Source organism: Vidua macroura, chromosome 16 (genome assembly GCF_024509145.1).
Source record: "Vidua macroura isolate BioBank_ID:100142 chromosome 16, ASM2450914v1, whole genome shotgun sequence".
Taxonomy (NCBI): Eukaryota; Metazoa; Chordata; class Aves; order Passeriformes; family Viduidae; genus Vidua; species Vidua macroura.
Window position 1 is genome coordinate 12,392,146 of NC_071586.1, and position 18,622 is coordinate 12,410,767.

Here is an 18,622-nt window from a genome sequence, read left to right on the forward strand (position 1 = left end):
GTTAACCCTTGGTGGCCTGGGTGACTGGAAATTAATTTAGAGCAGCAGAAAACATGTGGGGGAGGGAGGGGAGAGGAAGATACCTCGCCTCAGTGGAAGTGGCATCACCCTGTGCCTGTTAAAATCTTGAAACCCTCCTTCTCCAGGCAGGAGAGCTGGATCCAGTCTGGAGCAGCAGTTGTTCACCTGCTAAAGCAGCGTGCAGGTGATACATCCTCACAGTCCTGATCTTCCCAGCTCTGCCCAAAACCAAGGTCCTGCCTGGGAACGCCCTGCCAAGTGGGACTGATGTTTCCTGTCTGTTACTGGAGGCAATATGGGCAATACAGAGGTTATGTGGTTTCTTCCCATGAAGAAGCAGCATAGCAGGGACTACCAGGCAGGACTTCTAGCTCCCTCCCTCCCCTAAAACCACTCTGTTTGGGGAAAATATATGTCATATGGACGGAATTGAGAGCAACACTGCGCAGACAGGGCTTCAGCTGTGACCAGGAGGGCAGACCCGGGCCTGGGCCAGGCACCCAGGGCTCCGTGTGTCCCCCTCCCAGCAGTGGCCATGGGGGGACTGGTGCAGGGACGGGCTGCAACAGCTTCAGAGACCTGTGGGCAGACACGGTCCCTCCTGTCCCCTCCCCCCGAGCCGAAGCACCTGGAGCAAACATGCGCTGCCTTGATTGATGCCCCAGGTACGGGAACCGTCAGGATGGCATCAGGATGGTTCATGGAAACCTTGCGACAGGCTTTGGGGGATGGGGCTGGGTTGGCTCGTGGGAATCGACTGCAGCGGAGAGCAAACCCCTGCAGGGACACTTCCAAAGCGAGTGCCAATCCTGCCACCTCCTCCTCCCACCCCCGCGGCGCCTCCGCACCCGCTCCCGTGCTGCCTGCGGACCCCCGCCGGGAGCGGGCTCTCACTGCCCGGCTTCCCAAAGCGGGGAGGAAGGACGGCAAACTTCACACCAGCGTGTCAGGCAAGCTCCCAGGACACCTCCACAGCATCCTGCCCCTTCATCCCCGTGCCTTCTCACCCACCTCCTGCTCCTCCCTCAGATGTCACCATAAAGACATCAGTGGCAGTAAAGAGGTTAATGCGTGTGGGAGGAGGAGGCGGGGGAGAGGGAAGCGGTTCCCATGAACCGGGTCCAAGGCTTATACAGCCTCCTTAGCAAAGCAGAGCATCTGGCCCTGGGGTTCATTTGCCCTGGAGCAGATGGTCCGGTCCTCCATCCATGCGGCCAGGCAGGCGGGCGATGGGCGCTGGCTGACGCCGAGCCCCAGAGAGCCTTTTGTCACTTGGACATTTCGCAGGAGATGAGGCTGAGCTGAGCGGGACGGGGTGGGGGGAGGGAGAGATGCAGGAAAGAGGTGCCTGGGAGAGTTCTGAAAATCTCAGTCTGAACAGGCTCTTGTAGGTGTTTTTTCTCATATAAAAAGCCTCCAGAGCTCAGTGCTGAACCTTTAACACGAGCCCCCATCTTTAGCTGTGCCCAGCTCCAGCTCACTTCTATCCAGAGTGGCCCTGGGAGCTCCTGGCTCTCATTCTGTTGAGGGCATGGCCATCAGTGTGGGGAGGAGAGCCTGGCTTTGGTCAGCCTGCCTGGGCACGTTGCCCTGCTGGAAGGAGGTTTGCCATGGTCAAAGCCACATGTCCGGCTCTGCCTGCCTTGTCACACTGCCCGAGGAGGCTCAGCTGGGAAAGGCTGGCAGCTCCTGCTGGGAGAGGCCTTGGGGAGAAAAGTCACATCTTCTGTCACCCCCTCAGGGCCATGATGCTGGTCTCCCAAAGCTTGAGCATGCCCCGAGGCAGCAGTTTGGGGATGCCCTGCCCACAGCAGAGTTAGCGTCCCCAGACCAGCTGCTGCATTCATCGTCTATGCTGAGCAAGGTGTTTGGTGGAGAACTCCCTTGCCATGGATGTTGCAGGAAAGATTTATGGCATGGTGGTTTAAGGATGTAATCAGAGCTGAACGTAGCGGGTTCCTGGTTTCCTAAGAGGAATCTCCCTCCAGTACACAGGAGGGACTGCTGGACAAGGCTGAAGCAAGGTGTGGAGCAGGACCTCGGCATTATATTCTATGTACCAAGTGTGAATCATGCCTGGTTTGCTTCCTTTCATGTGTGACATCTCTCTGTGGTGTCTGGAGGGAACTCAGGCCTCCACATCCATCTACATTGGAGAACAACCTCCTCACTTATCCCCCTCTAAAGGGAGAGTTGAGCTTCCTGATTATCCATATCTGGGCTTACAATCTCTAACAAAACAGCTCTGGGCCTTGTCCTCACAGCTGTGACATGATTATTGTTACCAGATATTTAAGCAAACCCTCCCTCCCTTTTGCTGTCCAAGGACTACAGCACTTTCTCATCACTTCTCTTTGTGCTGGAATAGGATTTCTGAGACAGCCCCTTCCAAATTTCTGTTCCAGGTCTGAGGACCTGCAATCCTTCTCTTGGATCTTTCCCCATCCTGAGATGACTTCATACTGTGGCACCGTTTCTTTTGTCTTCTCACCAGCCTCTGAAAACCATAACCCATTGTCAGTGATGCTGGGTTATGCAATGGTTTTTAAAGATACCCCATCACTGGGGGTTTCTGGGACCTCCTCTGTTCAGGAGGAGGAGGAGGAGGAATATCAGCTGTATTGGCTCCTCCAGGCTTTCTCCTGAGCCTGGCCCAGAGACCCACCTGTGCTGCTGCTCCTCTGGGTGTATGGAGGTGGAAGAAAAGCTGAACTCATTAGGGACACCAGATGAACCTCCATCATCTCTGCTCTCCTGTGGAAACCGGATCTTCCACTGGCTCCTTGCCAAGAATAAACAGAATTGATTAAATCTGTGACTTTGCCCACACTCTCCTCAGCCCTCTGGGTCTCTGAGCTTCCAGGACAGCTGTAAGTTATTCCAGGGGAGTTTATATCCTCCCATCCTGCAGGGTTTTCCTACCTTGGCTCCATTGTGTCCCAAAGGGAGGACAACACTAGCACAGACCTTCCTCTGGAAGCCTGTTTACTAAAGGATGGGAGTAATTTTCCAGATGTGCTGGAGGGAAGTTTCTTCATCCAAGGACCTGCCCATGGTGTGTTTGTATCCCTGCTAAGGCATCTTTTCCTCGCATGGAGGATGCTGGGCAGCCAGCCCGACTTGCATGAGCCTGGACCTGCTCCCAGACACCTCTGCTGGGGCCGTGTCCGACGGGCTGCACGCTCCTGCACGCGGCACAGCTGTGGGCAGCTGTCCCCACGCAGCACTGGGGACACCAACCGGCCCTGCCCCAGGCTCAGTGCCACCTCCCCAGCTGCTTCATGGGCATTTCTACTCAACTGTGTCCCTCCTCATCCAGGGACATGGCAACAGGTCAGCAATGCTCATGACTTCCCACCCAACTCAACGTGCTCAACCACGTGGAGCTGCAGAGGCTGCCTCATGGCCTGGCAGTGGATTGCTCTTCCCAGAAGAGGTAGCCAGAGCCAGCTTGGTTTAGGAACAGAGAATAATAAAAGGAAACACAACGAGCTGAAGTGCAATAGGAAGTGAGTGGCCAAATGCGAAAGACAACGGGAAAGTCGATGGCAAACAGCTGTGGCCCAGATGCTGAGCAGAACCAAAAGCCTCTGCTCCATGGGCAGACCAAGATGAACCAGCAGATGCAGCTTGGGATGAGTAAATTGGTTTATCACTGTGGGAGAAGGTCATTTGTCACCTTAGGCAAAACCAGTGTGTCACAAATGGGAAACGGCGAATTCTCCGTGGCACCGCACCGTAACGCAGAGAAACCACAGACCATGCAGAGGAGAGCAGCCAGGACACTGGGGGAGCAGGCACTGGGCAGGAAGAGAAAGGTCTTGACCCAACTACGTGCCATGTTTAGGTTTAAGCAAGTAAACAGTCACATTCATGTTCAAGTGCTTTAATGTTTTATTGGGCCAGGATTTTAAAAGTGTTGAAAAGTCTGTGTGAATCCAGAGCAGAGGCTCGGCTGAGAAAGAGGGAGGAACCAATCAGTCAGCACGAGAAGGCTGGAGATAAGGGATCAGTCAGGGACTGGTTTATATCAGAGTGGCTTCACTGGGGTTACTCAGCTCCTCAGCATGAGGAGCCAGAAGCGGCTCTGCACGGGCTAAATGCAGTCAGTATCTGTGCTAAATCAGGCGTTTTAATGGGGTCGGGGAAGGGCGAGTGCTGTTTTCTTTGAGGGGAAAAGACACTGCACTCTCCTTGGGCTTGACAGAGCTCTAGATGTCCCATCCCAGGACAGGCAGGGTCATGCAGCAGCCAGGCTCTGTCTGTGTTGGATAGGGCTGGATATCCTCAGATGGGACACCTAGCAGTATAAGCTTGTGCTGCAGCAGGGCATGAGGACCAGTATTCCTTCCTGTGTCTCTAGGAAGCATTTAGCTTCCCTAAAAGTCCCTAAGTGCAGAAGAGAGTCAGAGATGGGTAAGCATCTCCCACTTCTTGGGGGCTGTAGGTGCTTTGTACTCAGGACCAGCTCTTCCTGGCTATGCCAAAGGGCACATGTGAGGGAATGGAGACAATCCTGGGCTCTCCACTACATTTTCCCACATGTCACTGAGTTTTTGAGGTTGTTGCTACTCCTCCAGCACAGAGAAAGTGTTCTCATCCTTGTGTTGCTTCCTCCTTGCACATCCAAGGCACCAACTCAGCTTTGTACCTGGTGCACCTGCCCTGTGTACCTGTGTGTGTCCCCCTCTCCATGTGCTCAGGGATGCTTGCCAAGGGCACAGGGCTTCCATCCATCCATCCATCCATCCATCCATCCATCCATCCATCCATCCATCCATCCATCCATCCATCCCTGCTCTTTTGTGGACATCCGAGCACAGAGGAGACAGCTCCGGGCAGCAGATGTCGGCACAGCCTGCTCATTAGAGATCAGAGTCCCTCTGGAGCACGGGAGGAGCCGCCCACGGGGCAGGTCAGGGCATTTTTACCTTTGGGCATTGTCCCCGCTCCGGTGCCGTGCCGGGCCGCGGGTTCCCACAGCTGCACCACAATGGAGGCACAACAGGCTCCTCTGGGGACAAAACCTAATCTGAGAGATACCGGGGCTGAGAAAGCTCTTCCTAAAAAGATGCAGTCAAAAGCTCCTGGATGCCCTGTGTCCAGGGACACCCGATATGCCCGCCTGCGGTATGATTACCTGCAGCAGGCTTTGTCCGCTCTGGCTCCCCTGAATGTCACACTTGTTCCCAAATACCAGCGGGGAACAATGTGGGGGCAATGCAAGGAAAAGCCTCCTCTGTCCCTCCCAGTCTGAAAGTAAATATCAGATGCCAGCAGTGAAGGGGAGGGAGGGGAATGGTGAGAGCAGAGACAAAAAGGAAAAAGCCGCGGGTTGAGAAGTGCCTCGCTGAAACTGGGTCATGGCTATAGGGTGACAGGCAGAAAAGGGTCCCTGTTCTCAGGGAGGATGAGCAGATGCCTCTCCCCAGTGGCTCCTTGCTGGTGGCCTCGTGAGCAGACAGGGCTGGAGGGAGCTGAGGAGAAGGGAAAATAGAGCCATCCATGCCTGTCCCTCCAGCTACCCTGCACGGCACTCCACATGGAGTGAGGTGCTTGGATACTCATTCCCATGTAATCCTTCCTGGGCTCAGAGAAGGGCAGCCATGATGAGATCCAGCAGAGTTTGGAAGGCAGTTAGTGATGGTGGATTTGGCTTCACTCTTCCACACTCAGACCCTCCTCATGCTTCTGCCACCATGGCAAGAGACACCACCTTCATGGGGACAAAAGAGCTCCCTAGGGTCTCCTTCAGGATCTCCTGAGTCTGCCCAGCTTCCAGACTCTTCACACTGCACATGGATCTCATAGCCTCTTCCCCACGGACTGCCCAGACATGAGCTGGAAACAATCTGATTTTCCATCCTTATCTTCCCTTCCTGCTGCTGATGAAGTCAAGTCCTCTTCAGCCCCCTTTTTCCTGTAGGCCACACATGGATTCGTCCTCTCTCAGCAAGTCCCTTTGTCCCTTGGAGGGGATGTGTGTCCAGCTGAGTGTACTGCTGGGCCAGCAGACTGGTCACTGGTGCTGTGTCCTGTCCCAGATGGGGAGGTGGTCATCCCAGCATTCCCATGGTCCCTGGAGCTCGGGCAGCACAGGCAGGAGCCAGGCTTTATCAAAGACTTGCTGGAAAGGCAAACAAACAGTGTCATGGATGCAGTCACTATTCACTGTGTGTCCTCTTTGAGCAGCCACAGGACATCCCCATTCTCTTCCCTGACTGAGGCTGGAAGGGAAAATCAGCTAAAAAAGCCTGTTTATGTCAGCATGGCTGTCCTTGACCCCGGCAGCCAAGGGACACTGACCCCAGCAGCAGGTCCAGCCAGGGAAATGGGGCAGGAAAAGGTGTTTTTCTAGGAATTCAAGCTCTGACCCAAACTCATTGATGTTAGAGGCGGTTTTTATCAGGCTTTGGTGCAAACTTTTAACAAATCACTGGGAACATGGGAGGAGGCAGAGCAGCAGGAGCAGAGGCAGATGAGCAAGAGAAACAAATCTGTCCAAATCCGTAATGCTCCAAGTCCCTCCATTCTGTAGGTAACTGAAAAAAACAGACATATTTCAATGAAATTGGAGAAGGACTCAGTAGTGTGTAGGATCCTAATGGGAGATCCCTTGTGAGGTCCTGGGAGCAAGGCTGGGAACAATCCAGCGTGTCTCCTTGGAGCAGTGGCTTGGTAGGAGGGATCATAATGAGAATTCCTCTGGTTTGAGCAGTGACCCACTGAACAAGCCACAGCAGGGACAACTGCTGAAACCACATTTTGGGGGGACACAGGGGTTCATGCTTGGCAAGAGTTGATGGAAGACTTCCTGCAAGGAGAAGACGACCCAAGGGGCAGCCCCATCTACTGCCAGATGGCCACACAGCAAGTGTGACCTTACCTCACAAGATAACAAGATTTATTCTGCTCCTTTTGATAGGACTTCGATTAAGGCTTCCATGCAAGGGCACTGGGCGTTCAAAGGGCTGAGGGGACAACACAGAGTAATGAAAGTCAGGATTTTCTTGGCTTCAACCAGAGATTTATGGATGCTGTTTGTCTTAGAGCAAGACTGTTGTGAACATCCAACTGCTTGTGACCAGAGCAGAAAGGCAGAATCCATCAAAACTGCCGAGCTGAGCTGAACTCAAAACAAGCCCCGAGACCCCTGGCATGTGAGGAACCCAAACAGACCGTGCTGCCAGTGCTCACAGGGCCTTGGGTCAGCTGGCAGCGCTCCCAGCGCTGTGCCTCGCGCTCTGGACGGGATGAGCTCACCACGCGCTCAGCCCGGAGACCAAACCCCGCCTGGGAGGGCAGCCTGCGTGTCTCACGCTCGCTCTGACAGCCAGACAGGGCCAGCTTTACGCTCATTCAAGAAAAATGGCTGGGCTGAGTGGATGCAGCCGCTCGTTCCTGGTGATTTTTGGGTGACAGCCTCAGCTCGGGCGGCTCGGCGAGGCGTTGGCAATGGAAAAGCATCAATGAGGAAGGGGTCCCTTGGAAACAAAGCTCAGCTGCAGGTGCTGTGAGGTGGATTTGTAGCTAAGGAGCCTTTGATGGATTGAACTCACCAGCACTGAGCAGTTTTAACCCAATATCAGGCGAGTAATCCCTTGCCACCTGCGCATCTAAGGCGGGAGGATCAGCAGGGGCACGTGTGCTCTGTGGGCTCGCTGCCTCTGGGAAGCCTTCCCACACTATTTTTTACTGTGCTGACCTCATGGCTCTATCAGCCTGCCCTTTTCCAGCTTCCTCTCCCTGATAGCTGGCTTTTGCTCCATATTTCCTCACGTGTTGAGCAATCACCTCAAGCCTCTCTCCACATTTCTAGGATTCTTGTTTATCTCCCTGCATGGCGCAGGGCTCTGACGAAGCCCGGCTTTCCTGTCCTGCCTGCCCAGTTCCTCTGTTTACATATAGCACAAACTGGATTTGTTTGCTTTTTTAAAATGCAAAACAACAACTCAATACTAGGAGGGATGTTTTCTTCTCTCCTTTCTACTCATTTCTCCATGGTCCCAGCCATCTTCTGCAGGTTTTATCATCTGCCAAGGGCTTTTCTTCTCCCCTCTCCATAGGCAATGTATAAAATTTCTGCTGCAAGCAGAAATTCCTGTCTTGGGGGAGCCTGGAGTCTCCCAAAGTCTCTAACTTGTCCCATACTGGCCACTATTGTTTGCAGGGAAGTAAAGACTTCGATCCCAATGGGACACAGAGGGGAAATGAAAATTGCTTTGCCACCCCCACCTCCCTACACTCCCTCAATGACCCCTCTCCCCTCCGTGATCCCACACTCTTCCCTCACAAAGCAAACTCTTCCTGGATTATATTTTAATATCTGCAAAGCCTCATGTTTGAAAGAAAAACAAATGTGAAACCAGCTCATGTGAAAGACAGAGAGATGGTCTCTGTCGCTCCTGAGAGCCGGTATAGGAGCCACATGAAGGGATCAGGGTGGGCAGAGCTGACAGGCAGGCACTGTGTCAGACCAGGGACTGGGAGATCAGGAGCTTAAACTGAAAAGAGATGGTCACACAGTGCAAGGGGAGAGGATGATGACAACAATCTTGGGAGCTCAGCTTTCTTTGCCCACACATTTCTGATTCATATCCCTGAGCATTTATACATACTCCTGGTAAAAGCAGTGAGGCGGCACTGCGGGGTCTCGAGGCTGGGGACAGAGCACCAGCAGGAGCATGGTCCTGCCTCCTGAAGAAAAGCCTCTCTCCAGCATCATCCCACCCTGCAGAGGCTGGGATCGAGCTGGAAACAAAGTCTTGCTGTTCCTTGAGCTCTTCTCTTTTGCATTTGACCCAGTTTGGGGAAATGACAGCTTGTCTGTGCACAGCCCTGGCCGAGGGCAGCTCCAGCCCTGGCTGGCCCTGGCTCAGAGCTCGGCCTCCAGGAGCCCCTGTAAAGCCCCGGTGTGTTTTTCTGTTTTGCAAAGGGATGGGGTTGTTAGGAAAGGGAAGCAAGGTGAGAGATAATGATAGAATATGGTTTCCTCTTCCCTCTCAGCTGCCAGCTTGACTCCAGCCCAGGTCAGCAGTGGAGGACACTGCTGCTGCTGGGTGCCTGTCCTGCGGTGTGCACAAACCTCGCCTGGCTGCCGGCCCATTTCCTATGGGGCAGGTGGCTGTGTCCCCTCCGTGGGCTTGGCACGCTCCCTGCGCCCCGTTCCAGAGGAGCAGCCAACAGCCAGCTCATTCCAGAATAAAAGCCATGTCATTCTGAGTGTAAAAAACAGGATAAGGGCTTCATGATGTCCTTTGCCTACCTGAGTGGGCAACCCACACCTAGGATGCTATTCCTAGGTGGAGATTGCATTTAGTGGGCTAATTGGGCAACACTTGAAATAAACCCAAAAGAAATCCCCTTGACCACCTCCTTAGACATGGTCCTTCAAGGTCAGGGAATGAGGCATGAAGGGGACCCTTTGGGACAAAGGACAGCAGCTGTTCTGCAACAACAAGAGGAGCAGTCAGTCTGTCGAGGACGTGTAGTTCCTTCCAAGAGTACAAAATGCATTGCCTCCACCCTTCCTGATGTAAAACTTTATGAGCCATGGGGAACAGGAATAAGGAGTTTCCTCATTTTTTTGCTCCCAGATTTTGATGATGATCACTGACCTAAGCTTATCCCCAGTGGTATGCAGAAATACTGCTCGGTTCTCCTCCACATCTTGGTTTCCCAGCCTACACATCTCTCGCTTGCTACCTGGCTCATCTTGTTACAGCAGGGTGGCAAGTGACACAGGCTGTACCTCACAAAGTGGGACAGCTGCTCCCAGAGCACTGATTGCAGGGCTAAAATTGGTTATTACCTTCCCTTCCAGACAGGAAAATTAATTTCCCATATTTTGACTCCTTATCCTTCTTTATGTAAGTAAAACCAGCTCTGAAGAAAGGCTCTTGGCCTCTTTGGGTGCTGTGAACATCTTTCCAGCTCCCTTGGCTGGGGACTCCTCACTGGGCTCTGTGTATGGGACAGGCACAAGGGACTGGGGCAGGGACACTGGCTTGTACTGGCCAGCATGTCCTAATGTCACCTGGGCTCCCCAGACCCCCTGCTCATACACAAGTGACAGTAACTTCCAGGGAAGTGCTGAAAACCTCCAGGAGTGACCAGCACTGGGTATCTCAGTGTGATATTCCAGCACGTGGATGGAGCTGGAAACGTGCATGGGGTGGGGGCTAGTTCCAGGCTGAATTATCTTCTGGAGGTTTCTCTGTGACTGGCTGATCTGAGGAGAAATGTTCCCAATTCTCTTGTTGCCACATGCATTTGTTCTGTCTTGTCGATGTTTTAGGGTTTTAAATATTCTCTTCCCAAAGGGATCATCTGTTCTTGGTTAGCTACCATGAGGCCACCCCACGGCACTGGTGGATTTCAATGGCTAGAAGGACTTGTCATAAAAGACTCTAAGCTCCCCAAAGGCTTTTAAAAACCACATTTTTAATGAAGTTTAAGAACTGCATCTGAATGCTTCTGAAATGCGTGATCCTGGAGCAGCTGGGCTGAAACCTATTCATGTTGGAAAACCGTTGCTGCTGTGCCAATATTGCAAGAGCAAATATTGACTTACAAGTATTGCATTTGCATCTATGAAGAATTCTCACTTTCCTGTTGGTGTATCAGTCCTTTTCACCTGCAGCCATTCTCCTGAGTAAATTGCTGCTGTAAATTCCATTGTTTGTTAACATCCTTGTCCTCAGGGTATGGGTGTGCTCTTCAGGCTTTCATGGAAACACAAAGAGAAGATCACACTTTTTATACAGAGAATTACAATTTTTTTCTGGAGAATTTTTTGAAGTTTGTGTTTTCTGTTTTCAGTGGTTACCTTATATCCTTATGGCTGAGTTCTGTGTGACTAATTCCTCCTTCATCTGCAGTTGGACAAAAATTATTCCTATTCTCAAGAGACCTGAAAGATGAGAGCCTTGGGTTGGGAGGGAGGCAGAGTCCAAGCACATCCCTCACCTCTGGGGCAGCTGGAAGAAAATTATTCCAGCCACAGATGTCTCAGCTCCTCTGCCCACATGGGAGTGACAGCCCAGCAGCAGCAGAGCTCCTGGAGCTGCTCTGCAGCCAGAGGAGGCTGGAGCCAGATTCACTTTGAGATTTGTGCTTTGAACTCTGTGACAGTCTTTTAACACTGATCTGAAATGATTGTTCTAAGTGCCCAGACCCTCCAGGGTACTGCTCATAATACTGCTTATAAGGCCAAGAGCTGTTCCGTGACGGAGGCCACCGAGCAATTAAACTTGCCAAGTGCAAATTGCATTGCAGTGACCCCAAGAGCTCCTGTAGGGGATGAGGGGTGATACAGGCTGGGGAGCAAGGAAGGCTGGTGGCTTCTTGCTGGTTGCTGTCACCAGAGGAAGATGTGTAGATGGACAGTGGAGGAACCCCCAGATGTTTGCATTCACAGGAGGATGAGACACCTCCAGAAGTTACAGATCAGCTCCATCAGGGTCCAGCCTAGGAGGTGCTGTCCTTCAGAATCAGATCATATCTAGAAAATGGCTTTCCCTGCCTAGAAAACCTCATGGCCTGGATGAAGGCTTCCCAGAGGATGCTGTAGAGCAAGCAGAGCTCTGTAAGTTGTTGGGGAGAATGGGATGGGAGTGTTAATACTGAGCTCTGTGCACCCACCCCTGTTTTCAGCAGAGGGGTTGCCATGAGCTGCAGCACAGTGCTGGGCTGAGCAGCAACAGAGCTGCTGTGCCGTGCCTTGGGGAGACAGTGGCACCCCGAAGCAAACCCTTCCCAGAGGGGAGGTGCTGGGGCCCTGCAGTATTTCTGGGTCGCTGCAGTCTCAGAGGAGCTATTCAAGGGGAAAAACACATGCACATTCCTGAGCACAAGTCCTGAGCACAATGGAGCCCAGCGCCAGGCGATACTGTGGTCCAGGAGCATCCTCGGAGGAGGACGAAGCTTTACAGGAATACCTGAAAGAGGAAAACTATAGTTAAACTTCCAGTTCCCCCAGAAGGTGGAAGACAATAAGCAGCCATCAAAAGGCATTTCCTGGCCGTCTATTGTTTGCCTCTCTGAGTCCTGCTCATGCTTTGCACATGGTCTGCAAATGGACAGGCTTTCTAATTATAGCACCAGGTGAAGAGCTGCGCACGTGCTGTGTGCCAGAGCCTTGGAGCAGTCACTGAGCAGCTGGATGAAGGTGTTTCTTGCAGGTGTTTGTGGCTAGCAGCGTTTCCCTGTCTCACAGCTGGCCTCGCCAGCCTCAAGAGCTGTCACAGTCTCCCACTTCCATCCCCAGTGCCTGCACATCTCTAATCCCACTGGAAGCTGGTGCGGCACAGGGACGGTTCCCTACCCACTCTCCAAGCACACACAGCATGTCTCCTCTCCCGGTTAGGGCACCCGACCTATCCTCCATCTCTGCCAGTCTTTATCTCACCCCATTTCCTGGCCCCAGCTTTTCTGTCCTAATTAAATGGTAAAAACACGTGGGATCCAGGCCAGGCACGAATGGTTTCAGCAAAGCAATTAGCCCTACGTGAGCGAGGAACAATTAGCGCGGCTCTCTGGAATTCGGCCATTGTGCGGCTCATTGTATATTTTTGCCTTAAAAGGGGGCCAGCGTGTTGGGAGGGGAGCGAGGGCCCCCGTTCGCAGAGCCAGGCTGACATTTGCACTATGTTAGTCATGCTACATGTCAACATTTTTGTGAGCTTTCCAAAAACAGAAATTCTAATGGGATGTTTTAATCCCATCTTCACCCCCGCACGTCCCCCTGCCTCTCCCCCTTTCAACTCCCACCTCCCTCCTCCTCCTCCCTGCCTTGCACAGCGCTAATACCATCCCCTCTCAGCTTTGACTCCCGGAAACCAGGCGAAGCCAGAGCAGTGAAATTCCTATTTAAACTTGCATCACATGAAAAATGAACTGTTGCTTTTAATCCCTTTTGCAGCAGCAATGGGAAGGGAGCAAACAAATTTCCCAGGGGTGGAGTGGAGAAATTGGAAGGAGTGGGCTTTTGGAAACACCAAGGCAAGCTGGAGGAAGTGGTGGGTGAATACTGACTTACTCATCTACCTTTGAAAAACCCCTCAGCAACTAAATTGGGACACCCCAAGGGCAAGGAAGAAGCCAAGAATCTGTGGGGGCCCAGAGAGAAGCCAAAATCCCTGTGAACAACCAATATTTTGAAACAGCCTCTGCAGGAGAATTCAAGGCCAGAGTGACACACATCTGTGATCTGGGTTGGGTGCAGAGGGTGTGCATAGGAGGCTGTGGGACCTACCACTGCTCCAGGGCCAGCTGCAGGCCCTGAGATGCTCAGGTCTGAGCAGGGAGTTAAAATGCATCCCTGATCCTTCTGCCTGGCTGCTTCTCCCCAGGATGTTTGGGAGACCTGGAGCTGTGGCCAGTGTCCCATCACAGAATGGGACCAGCCACTGCATCAGACATGGGCAAAACCATGAGATTGAAGGAGTTATTAAGGCAGGTGCTGGTCTGGAGGGGAGCACAGTGCAGGGTTTGGCTGGGATGGGCTCTGGGAGCCGCCTGCCTTTGGTTGCTGTTCCTTATACATATACAAAAAAAGCCCCAAACAAACTATATATGACAGTTTTTCTGAGGCTAGACATGGGGCTCACTGGGCCTTTGTCCATCCAATCCAGCCCAGCATGAGATTTGATTCCTGCCTCCTCCTTGGGGTAATCATCAAACACTTCCCCTGACATCAGCTTCTGGCTCCTTTTCAGAAAGGCAAAGCGGAGAGGGACAGCTCACAACAGGAACATGAGAAAATTTGGGGCCAGAAAGCATGAGAGGCCAAAAATTAAAGGCCAGGAGCTGCAAGCTCCTCTGACCACACCTCTGGAAGGAGCTTGGGACAGGCTGGCCATTATCTACAGCAGACTGTGATCTCAGCTTGTTGTGCTCCTGCTCTGCCTGTACAGACGGACACGTACAGACCGACGTGCAGGCTCCATGCACAGACCACAAGGGAATCTCCCAAACAGGCACCAGCCCAGGGGACAGGAACCATGGTGTCTTTGCCAGTGTCACCTCTTGGGAAACTGAGGCACAGCGAGCTGAGCTCAGTCAGTGGAAAGCTGCTGTCTGTCTGTCCAGCTACCTGAGCACTGCTGAAGGCTCTGGCTCTATGATAATCTCATGAGGTGCAGGGTTACCAGTCACAGTCACTGCTTATTTAATTATTGTCTTTTTCCACCTCAAATCCATGCTGCCAGTTAGTCTAAGAAGTGTGCTACAGCAAATCTCCAGCCCAGGGCAGCTCTAAATCTCCCTGGTTTGCTCTTGGGGTCAGCACCAAGTGAGGCACCTGCAGCCAGAGACTGCAGCATCCAGCCCAGCACCCCTGGCTGGCAGCAGCGTGACCCCCCCGTGGCCCAGCAGCTGTACCCATGAAGAGGAAGTGCTCCTGCCCACCAGCCCAGGCATTTTGGGGTGACAAAGCCAGGTCTGTGAAGATAGTCCTCAGCTGCCCCAGGAGTTGCTGTTGGGAGGAGAGAGATGCACAGGCTGTGGGAGAGAGGGGTTGCATCCAGCTGATTTTGATAGTTCAAATTCCCTTTCCCTCATGTTTTTACCTTCATTCCACAGTTTTAATATGAAAATTCCATGCCCCGTAGGAAGGAGGGGAAAGCTCCCCTTGCACACCTTACACTGCCAAAACTCCCCTGAGATCAGCCCCGGCCATGAAGCACTGACAGAGGCATTAAATCAGCAGTGGATGCCCCACCAGTCTCCCCTCTCCCCACACCTACCTCCCCTCCCCTGGGCTGAATAGGGAGCATGAGAAACCAGGCTGGGCAGGGACGGCCCCGTGCCCCTTGCTTTCTTTCAGGATCAGAGCATCTATGGGGCCGCTTGTGTTCCCCCAGCTCCTCTCCCCCCGCAGCACCAGGAGCTGTAATCTGGAGGCAGCGGGCCTGGAGATGGAGAAAAATGCAAGGGGGGGGGGAGACAGGGACCGTCCCTTCCCGCTACCACCACCGCCAAAGCCCCAGATTCTTAGACCTGGAGGAGTCACCACCAAATTCCATTCAACTGACAGAAAAGAAATCAAATCCTTTTAAAGAGAGCCCACTTTCCCCGCAAGAATGCTCCCTCGGCCTTTTGTTGAGGGCTTTGCTTGCTCCCAGCAGCTCGGAGGAAGCTGCTCCAATACATTAACCAGTTTAACTTGCTCGTGACCCCCTCTGCCCAGCGCACAATGAAACTCCTCGCCCGCTTTTCTCCCTGGCTCCTTTTCAGGAGCTAAATCCCCCGCTGTTCCCTGCTCGCTGCCTCTCTCACTCAACCTTTCTCAGGCCTCTGCTTCAGCCCCGGGAAAATAATGACGCTTTGCATTTGTATAGCCCCCGGCCCCGTGGGATCTCACAGTGCCCTGTAGGGATCGAATCGTGTCCTCCCGCCCCGCCGAGGGGACCAGCAGTCCCCAGAGGTGGAGGGGAAAAGCGAGGTAGGGTCTGAGGCCACGGAGGGTGGAGGGGCCTTGCAGCAGGACCTGGTGGTGCCAGCGCTGGAGCGCATCGGGGGTTGATTGGCATGAGGACAGTTCAGCATCAGGAGATGCATCATAGGCACTCATTGCAAGAGATTTGCGTGCTGGGCAGGGAGATGCTTATGGGGTCCACTCTGCAGCCATCTCAAAGGCGCTGCCAGACCCTCTGCTACAAGGGCAGGAAGGTTTTTTGTTTCGAAGGTGTTTTAAAAAACCGCAATAGATGAAAAAAGCTGAGCCCTTGCCCTAGCCCTGAATAGCAGAGCCTATCAGACAATGGGAAGTTAACCAAACCCGGAACGGGAGCGCAGAGCTCTGCCGCGGGGCGCTGCCGTTTTCCTACCAGTAATTGATGCAAAGTCTCTTTTGTGCGCTCAGAAAATCCCAGAAAGAAAAAGCGGGGAGTGAGAGGCAGACCACGGGCAGGATCCAGCTCCTGGGCCGCCCTCCTCCGACATCTCCCTCCCAAACCTGAGCTGCACAGTGGGAGCATTGGCCGCCCGGCCGCACGTCGGGGCTGAACCCCGTTAAATACCCCCGACAATACGACAGCGGCGAAGTCGGCGCCTGACAGAGCTTTTAACCCCTGTCCGACGGAGCGCGTAAATCGCTCCGGGCACACAATGCAACTTTGCAGCTCGAGCGCGGCATTTCTCTCGGATGACCTGAACACTTTATTACTGGGGATTTATTAACCATTTTTAGCAGCCCTGAGAACCTGGGAGCCTCTTAGGGACCACCTATTGAGTGCCGGGGTCAGGCTGCGAGCAGGGGCGATGTGGAGAGTTTAAACCAATTTAAACCGACCTAATACCATGGTATGGTTGAAAGGGAGTTGCCCCACGTGTAGTCCCAGCCCTGGGTTTGGTGTAGGGCTGAAACCAGCTATCTGCAGTGGAAAACTAGTCTGGTGTTTCAGTGAAATTATTCTGAAGTGGGAGTGATCATATGCTTGAGATTTGGGGGATTTGAGCAGAATGTTCTGTCTTGGAACCATCCCTGTGTAGTCAGGCAGCGTGGGGAGCACACCACCACCCTGCAGCCATAGCGAGCCTTACCTCACACCTCAGTGGGGGGAGATATGGACTGTGTCCAAAATGGGATCCTTTCTGGGAGAGGGAGTGAGATGTCCCTCCTGGTCCAGCCTTGGCATCCGTTCTGCAGAGCACCTGTGACAGAACCCATCTCCCCTGCCCTTTGTATTTATGGGCCACTGAAATTTGTCTGGTCCTGGAGTCACTCCTGTTTGGCTTAAGATTTTTGTACCCAAAACATTGTCTGAACACCAGTGAACCGTGCACCAAACGTTCCTGGGACCATCCTCCCCATGCCCACTTCCTGCTCCCTGCCCCTCAGGTACCATCCTGTGCCCACTCCGGGGTGAGCAGGGTGGCTGCTCACACCATCGTTTCCCCGGGGAGACAGAGCCTCAGTGCTGACATCCACGTGGCAGGTGAGTGCCGAGCCATGAGGCGAGGCACCTGGAGGGGGAGTCTGTGGGGATGCGGCCAGCGGCTGGACAATCCCGGAGGAGTCTTGTTCTGGCAGGACAGTGCTGCTGGAAGAACAACTTCCCCTCGCTGCCGGCCCTGGGCAGCCGGGCTGAGCCGAGTGGCAGAGCCGGGGTGGGGTAAGGCAGCGCTGGGAGGCTGGGACAGCCCTTGTGCCGGCAGCGGTGGCAGCACAGCGGCCCCTCAAGCCCCTGCCTCTCTGGGGCCGGCGCGCACAGAGCCCGGCGCACACAGAGCCCGCATTGTCACTTGCCCCGCTGGGACCCCAACATCTGGCCACAGCGCGTGTCCCCAGCCACTGCCGGGGCTGCGGGAGTGGCAGAGCAGCTGGTCGGGGGAAAAGTGCCTTTCCTCCCCTTTTGGCTCCTGGAGAAAGGGGCTCTTTCTTCATTCAGGGTTTTGCTGCTCGGGCTTTTCAGCTGCCTCTCGAGCCGCGGTTGCTGTGCCATCGGGTTGGAGACAAAGGGCGCCCAAAAAAAAAAAAGCAAATTGAGATTGGAAGGCTGGGCAGCAATAGCGGGAAGTGGGGAGTGTGGGATTTGGTTCCTGTGTTTGTACGGTCGAACTGCCTTTTTTTTTTTCTCTTTTATTACGGGAGGCATCTTTGGCAACCCAGGTCTGTCTCCAGACATGGCCAATGCTCTGAAAAATGGAGCCCCAAAGTCTCCCTGAGTTTTTCTAGCCTGGGATCATGGTTCAAGTGCTGACCAAGAGAATGCATGGCCTAAAATCAAGAGGAGGCAAATGCTGGGGCTTGCCTGAGGAAGCAGTTTCCCTGCTTCATCCTGCCTGGTATTATGGTATTGTTTATCCAGTGCCAGAGATGAATGGAGCACGTGACAGCAGGAAAAATGCAAGTTGGACAAGGTCCCTGCCCAAAAATGCAGCAGCCCCTGATTATGGCATTACATTGCAGCCCAGGCCCAAACCCAAATCCGCCTCCCTGTAGCAGCACACTCCCTGGGAAAGAAAACCCCAAGAGCTCACTGCTTGCAGAGACAGAGGGTAAGGGGGGAAAGAGGCCCCGGGATTCGGCGCCAGGAAAATATCAAGTTGGTGGCACATCCAAGACCAGATTTCAATCCAGTTTTCTCTTTCAGGCACCACATCTCCCACTGTCTGCCTGGAAAAATGGTGTCTCATTTAACAAGCGATCATTATCATGATTAGTGATCACTGGGGGCGAGGGGAGGGGGCTGCTTGGTACCTATGCAACATTTATTTTCAGATATCCCAGCACTTTGGGGCTCTCCATCAGCTTCAAAGCACACTAGTGTGCCCAGGATGAGTTGGTCAAGTCTGGGAGCCTCTCCAGGTCTCCCTAAAGAAGGAATGAGAACAGACGTTCCCGGATCCCTGTCCCCAGATTTACCCAGCAGAATGGAGCTTGGTGGAAGTGAGAGGAGCGCTGTGGTTTTTGGGGGGGTTGGTGTGTTTGTTTTCAATTATGCTTTGCCTCACAGAGAGTGATGGGACAATGCCTGGAGTTTGGTCAGGCTGGTCAGCTTTCTGGAAACCTCTTGGACAGGGCTGTGAGAAAATCTCGGTGCAGGGCTTTGGGCAGCCCGGGACGGGGAACGCACTCGCTGCTGCCGACAGAGCA